The 7,395-nt window shown below is 40.1% G+C and overlaps 1 pseudogene across 1 annotated transcript; it reads right to left on the reverse strand.

The window, feature by feature from the left end:
- Positions 1-3,826: 3,826 nt before the first annotated feature.
- On the reverse strand, positions 3,827-6,673 carry LOC128568785 (NEDD4-like E3 ubiquitin-protein ligase WWP1; annotated as a pseudogene). The gene has a single exon (XR_008375229.1). The product of XR_008375229.1 is annotated as an NEDD4-like E3 ubiquitin-protein ligase WWP1 (transcript).
- Between the last annotated feature and the right edge of the window lie 722 nt (positions 6,674-7,395).

Consider the following 7,395-nt stretch of genomic DNA (forward strand, 5'->3'; position numbering starts at 1 on the left):
CCACCTCCCTCCTCGGGTGGCATCTTCCGGTTCCTCTTACACTCTTGCAGAGGCAGGGAGGCGCCTCACCTGTCCCCTGTTCAGACATGTGGAACTGAGCCACAACGCAGCAGCATGCTCTCCCGTCCATTTCCTTAGACATGAGTTATTTTATTTTATTTTATTTTTTTATTAATATTAAATCATAGCTGTGTACATTAATGCGATCATGGGGCACCATACACTGCTTTTATAGATCGTTTGATACATTTTCATCACACTGATTAACATAGCCTTCCTGGCATTTTCTTAGTTATTATGTTAAGACAATTATCTTCTACATTTATTAAGTTTCACATGTACCCTTGTAAGATGCACCACAGGTGTAATCCCACCAATCACCCCCCATCCTCCCCATTCCCTCCCCTCCCTCTCCCCTTCCCCGTATTCTTAGGTTATAACTGGATTATAGCTTTCATATGAAAGCCATAAAATTAGTTTCATAGTAGGGCTGAGTACATTGGATACTTTTTCTTCCATTCTTGAGATACTTTACTAAGAAGAATATGTTCCAGCTCCATCCATGTAAACATGAAAGAGGTAAAGTCTCCATCTTTCTTTAATATTCCATGGTACATATACCATAATTTATTAATCCATTCATGATTGATGGGCACCTGGGCTTAGCAATTGTGAATTGGGCTTCAATAAACATTCTGGTATAAATATCTTTGTTATAATGTGATTTTTGGTCTTCTGGGTATATACCTAGTAGAGGAGTTATAGGATTGAATGGCAGATCTATTTTTAGATCTCTGAGTGTTCTCCAAACATCTTTCCAAAAGGAATGTATTAATTTGGATTTCCACCAGCAGTGTAGAAATGTTCCCTTTTCTCCACATCCACGCCAACATCTCTGGTCTTGGGATTTTGTGATATGGGCTAATCTTACTGGAGTTAGATGGTTTCTCAAGGTAGTTTTGATTTGCATTTCTCTGATGATTAAAGATGATGAGCATTTTTTCATATGTCTGTAGGCCGTGTGCCTGTCTTCTTCAGAGAAGTTTCTCTTCAAGTCCCTTGCCCAGCCTGAGATGGGATTACTTGTTCTTTTCAAGGGTATCCATATAGGGTCAGAAGAGATCATACTTTTGCTCTTCGCAGATGATATGATAGTATATCTGGAAAACACCAGGGATTCTACTACAAAACTCTTAGAAGTGATCAAGGAATACAGCAGAGTCTCAGGTTACAAAATCAACACTCATAAATCGGTAGCCTTTATATATATACCAACAATAGTCAAGCTGAAAAAACAGTTAAGGACTCTATTCTGTTCACAGTAGTGCCAAAGAAGACGAAATATTTGGGAGTTTATCTAACAAAGGATGTGAAGGATCTCTATAAGGAGAACTATGAAACTCTAAGAAAAGAAATAGCTGAAAATATTAACAAATGGAAAAACATACCACGCTCATGGCTGGGAAGAATCAACATTGTTAAAATGTCAATACTACCCAAAGCCATATACAATTTTAATGCAATCCCTATTAAAGCTCCACTGTCATACTTTAAAGATCTTGAAAAAACAATACTTCATTTTATATGGAATCAGAAAAAACCTCGAATAGCCAAGACATTAGAAATAAAAACAAAGCAGGAGGACTCACGCTACCAGACCTCAGATTCTACTATAAATCGATAGTGATCAAAACAGCATGGTACTGGCACAAAAACAGAGAAATAGATGTCTGGAACAGAATAGAGAACCAAGAGATGAATCCAGCTACTTACCGTTATTTGATCTTTGACAAGCCAATTAAAAACATTCAGTGGGGAAAAGATTCCCTATCTAACAAATGGTGCTGGGTGAACTGGCTGGCAACCTGCAGAAGACTGAAACTGGACCCACACCTTTCACCATTAACTAAGATAGACTCTCACTGGATTAAAGATTTAAACTTAAGACATGAAACTATAAAAATACTAGAAGAGAGTGCAGGGAAAACCCTTGAAGAAATCCGTCTGGGTGAGTATTTTATGAGGAGGACCGCCCTGGCAATTGAAGCAGCTTCAAAAATACACTACTGGGACCTGATCAAACTGAAAAGCTTCTGCACAGCCAAGAAGAGAGGAAGTAACGCAAGCAGACAGCCCTCAGGATGGGAGAAGATATTTGCAGGTTATGTCTCCAACAAAGGTTTAATAACCAGAATCCACAGAGAACTCAAACGTATAAGATGTGAGTTTTAAATGATTGAACCTTCACTTCACTAGTAACCCCTGGTGGAATGTTGTTTGTTTGGAACCCTGTTCAGGGGACCGATCCGAGGAAGGAGTAACTACAAGGCTTCGAACATTCTCTGGTGGCACTAAAGGTGGGGGACTGATGGCCGTGAGCAAAGGCCCCCTGGGGCTCTGGGGTTTTTGGTGCTGTGGTCTGGATGTGGTTCTTGTGTCCCCACTGAAGCTCATGTTGAAACTTGGTCCCCAGTGTGACGGTCCAAGGAATTGGGGCCTAGTGAGGTGTTGGTCACGAGGTGACTCCCTCATGAAGGGCTTGGGGCACTCCAGTGATAACGAATGAGTTCCTGCTCCCACAAGATTGGATTGGGTGCCAGGGGAATGAATTAGTTCCACTGAGGGTGGGTTGTTCTAAAGCCAGGGAGCCCTTCGGGTTTGGGCTCCCATTGCACACACCTGCTTCCCCTTGCACCTTCTCTGCTATGTTTTGACACAGCATGAAACCTCTCTCTAAGTGGATGCTGGCGCCATGTTTCTTGTATAGCCTGCAGAACCACGAGCTCCACAAACCTATTTTCTTTTTTTTATATACTTATTTAATTCAAATACATAGAACTGTCATGAATTTAAGAGGAATAAGGTATTCAAACACCAATAGGAAATAATTAGTCTCATGCTTGTTTTGAGTGTTCACTTATCTAACTCTTGAATCCATCTGGTATTATAAAACCAAATCTTTGGAACAAAAGCAGCAAATTTCTCATTACGTGTTATATGTTGTTAAGTATCAAACTGCATCAATTTATTATAAGTTAAATTTGAAGACCATCACAGATTTAAAAACAAAAGTATAGAAGTACCTGATTCTTTTTAATTCCACAAATACCTAGTATCCCAAAGTAACATGTAAACAAACTTCTGTGCTGCTCAATGAAATCTTCCCAATCTCATCCCCAACAATAAAAAAAAAAAAAAAAAAGGAAAAAAAAAAAAAGAAATCTTCCCAATCTCTGTAACAAACTAAATGGTACTGGACCTGGCATATGATTTTCATGTAAGTTATGGTTTCATTCATTATTTTGTATTACTAATGTAGCAAAGAGGAAATTTTTTTTCAACTATTGTATTTATTTAAAACAAATTGACAGGTTTAAGCACCTGTCATCAGAAAAGCCAGCAGCATTTTTTGGAAACATATTCAAAGTAAGATTTGGCCTAAGCCCTTAATACCTTCCTGAACAGCCATGCAGCTAAATACCCCTAGGGAGATGTTAATAAAGGAGAAGACCACGGAGCAGGTCGTACTTTTTCCCCTGGATAATACAAACAAGGTAAAGCAAATCAGATCTTTTCGAATGAGTGGCTGTCATGTTTAATACACTTGAAGCTCTATAAAACTAGAGCCACTATCATATATGCTTACATAGATATATACTTCTTATTTTAATAAAGTCTGTTGCTTGCTTCAAAATTTAAGGATGATCTTTTTCCTGGTCAGTCATTTCAAGGGAACAATAAATAAAGTAGAAAAGGATGAATCGTTTTGCATATTTCTGTGGAAGAATGAAAAACATTTATACTTTGAGAGGTTCAGAAAATTCACTGTACAGAACGAACAGCGTATATACACTATCTGTGCAATTTTTCTTGGCTGGGGTATTTAAATGCAAGAGCTCCTCCAAAACAAGAAGCCACATATCCAGTCTTTTCCAAATCCCTCTGTCTCTTCTATTGCAAAACGAAGTTTTTCCTTTAGTTGTTCATAACTCTTATATGGTGGTAGATTCAAGTGATTAAAACATGTATGGCTTCTTGGTAACCAGGTGTCTTTGCCAACTATTTCAATGCAAAACTTTTGAGGCCCATTACTTCCCATGAGCTCAGCAAATCCTCCTAGAGGTAAAGGACAGGTTCCAGTGACAAACTGTAACAGTCGCATTCTTACTTCATTGTCTGTGTCTTTCACAAACTGCCAAAACCAAGTGATTTGCTTGCTGTTTCTCGTATAGTGTTGATAAACAGTATTTCTCTGCCAATCTGCCAAGTCAACCTCCTGCATGCCACGCAACATAACCTCCAATTCTTTTTCGTCAAAGCACCGTAGCCATTAAAGAGGAAAACTTTGGTCTGTTCTTGTACTCCTTGAGAAAAATGCCATTCTGTCATTAAACCAATATATTCATCTTTGTTTTCCTCAGTCACCAGGATATTGGAACCTCCCAACTTGAGATCATGTGAAGTAACTTTTCCCACAATCTCCATATCAATAGAAAAGTACATTTCTAAGCCACACTCTTCAAAGTTGTTGTCTCTTATCCAGATAAGGGAGTATTAAAATTCAGTGTCAATAGATTCCAAATCCTTAATAGTAAGTTTTTTACTTAGCATTCATTTATAGAATGATAAAGAGAAACCAGTATCAATAAACTTTCCATGAAATAGTGCCATAGCAATAAAGCGACCAATGAAACAGAAGTATGAAAGATGGTCTGGATTAATGGTTGATGCTGGATTTATTTGCGAACAATAGTTGTTCTTGCCTGCATACTCAAATAAGCAATACATTGGGTTCAAAACTTCATGTGAAAGCAAGAAAAACCATTCTCTTGCTATACCACCATAATCAAGTCCTTCTTCTCCTCTAAATATTACATATAATCACCTCCTCAAGTCATAGGGTTTTATAATGCCATAATCTGTTGGAAGGAATCTTCAAACAATGTCTGTCGGGACACATTTATCTTTACATGACTGGGTAGTGCATTAGACTGGCATAAATAACGGAAGTGAGCAAGTTTCCACCTAAAGCTGCGCTCATAAGCAATTTGTGGACCACCTTTAATTACGGATGACTTCCCCTTGTGAAGATCTTTGAATGTTGTTATTCTTGTGTTATGATCGACAAAGTACCTAACACCTTCACGAGTGTAACTAATTTCCCACCCCTCTGGCAGGCGTTCTTCATTCCGTAAACCATGAGTTCTTGGATCTTCCCACTGGGTTGTTTTTGTGTTATGATTCACAAAGTAAACCCTGTCTGTTGAATCCACTCTTTTTTCCCAGCCTGGTGGCAAATGTCGGTATGGGTCATTTTCTACACTAACATTGAAGCTGAATAGAGGTATCGCTGGTGAACTATTGCATAGTGCCCTGCAATTGGTTCCGCTGAGATTGCCACTGTTCAAAATTCTGGACAGATTCCATGGTAGGCCGCTGCCATGTTGTTCTGGTGTTACGAACCACATAATAAACCCTTCCACGATCATCAACTCTTCTTTCCCAAGTGGTAGTTCTAGTGTTATGATCCACGTAGTAGGTTCCACCATGAGGATCTTTTCTCTGTTCCCACCCTGAGGGCAAAGTCAGCGTTGGCATTTCCAGATTGCTGCCGTGCAGTTCCGCACACCCATCTGGCTGTCTTAATTTGGCTGCTTCAAAAACAGAACTATTTCCAGAATTAGAGGTGTCACGGTCTAATACACTTCTAACTTCAGCTCCAAATTCTGCACTGCTGGAAGGAATACATTCATCGTTTTCGGAGGAAGTCGCTGCTCCTTGAACTGGAGGATCTTCGATTGTAGTACTAGTGCAATTTAAAGACCAGGCGTTTTCTTCAGACACTATTGAAGTCACGGTGGCAGAAGCATTATCGGTTGGTGCAAATGAGGATGATTCTCCATTAACAGTGTCATTGGCAGGCTCAGATGTGAGTGGTTTGGGAGCTGGTGTATTTTGGGGTCTGGCAGCAACCTGAGATGAAGATGAAGATGTGTTGTCTCCATTGAAACTACACAAGGACTGGATGAGTTTTGGACCAGTGTGTTTGCAGGGCGGTTATCTATTCCATTAGTACCCTCAGCAGCCAACCTGGTAGTTGTCCTTGCTGAAGGCTCTCCATTTTCATGTAAGGCATCACCATTTTGCTGTATTTCTACCGCTGGAGATGAGCTGCAGTTTGTTAGATTTTCTTGCTCACTCACCAATCCATGAAGCACAACTGTCAATTCACCAGTTTGCACTATGCCATTCTTGTTTTCCAAGGAAAGTTTTAATTGCTCTTTCACTCTTTCCAATTTTCTATTGTGTATTAACAGAGCTTGTTTCAAATCTATCACTGCTTTTCCTAATAAAGCATCTGCTTTTAAAGTGTGATGACTCCAAACTCGAAATTCCAGTTTAGTCTGTGGGGTCACATTTACAGTTAGCTGTTCATCCCATTTGGATTAGAAGCACTCCCGGATTTTGCTGTTTTCTTAATTTCTCCATCTACAACCACTTCTGCATATATCGCTGTTCCAAACCAGTTCTTTTTTCTTTTTAGTTTGGCACTAGAAACAGTTATTTGTAACTGTAATCTTCCACTGTGGTTATTACTAGTATCAGACCTTGGTGAAGCAGTGGCCATGTCCCAAAATTCAGCTAAAACAATGTATCAGGAACCGTGCTACACACTAGGGATACAAGTTTTTTACTTAGCATTCATTTATAGAATGGTAAAAAGAAACCAGTATCAATAAACCTTCCATGAAATAGTGCCATAGCAATAAAGCGACCAGTGAAACAGAAGTGTGAAAGATGGTCTGGATAAATGGTTGATGCTGGATTTATTTGCAAACAATAGTTGTTCTGCCTGCATACTCAACTGAGTGAGACACAGTTTCCTCTTTCAAGGAGCTCGTAGTCTGGTGAGGAGACAACCCCAGCGCCAAGCTGTCGACTCCTGGCAGCCGGGCAGCCACGCAGCGGCACCTCCTCTGCGCCCAAGGTTGTCGTCTCGCAGGAAGGCCGGCAGACACTCGGACCCGCACGCTGATCCAGAGGACACGCGACCCTCTCCCCCCACCCCCCAAACCTATTTTCTTTATAAACTACCCAGTTGTGGGTCTTCTACACTGCATAGACTAAGACACCTGAGATATTAAAAAATGAAAATTTGTAAAAACAGGATTCCAAACATGGTGGCACACTTTAGTTACCTCAGAAAAATCATTGCTTTTAACTCCAGAAATGCCACAAATACTCTACATAAAATCTCCTTTGGAGGAGAGGTTAAAAGTTTACATTCGGGGACCCTTGTAAGGGTGAGGGCTGAGCTAACTGGCCTGGCTCTCCCTGTGATAAGCCTGGGCAGCAGACAGTGGGGCTGAGCCTGGGTTGTTTGTGAAGATGAGA

Source organism: Nycticebus coucang, chromosome 17, assembly GCF_027406575.1.
Source record: "Nycticebus coucang isolate mNycCou1 chromosome 17, mNycCou1.pri, whole genome shotgun sequence".
In the NCBI taxonomy this organism is placed as follows: domain Eukaryota; kingdom Metazoa; phylum Chordata; class Mammalia; order Primates; family Lorisidae; genus Nycticebus; species Nycticebus coucang.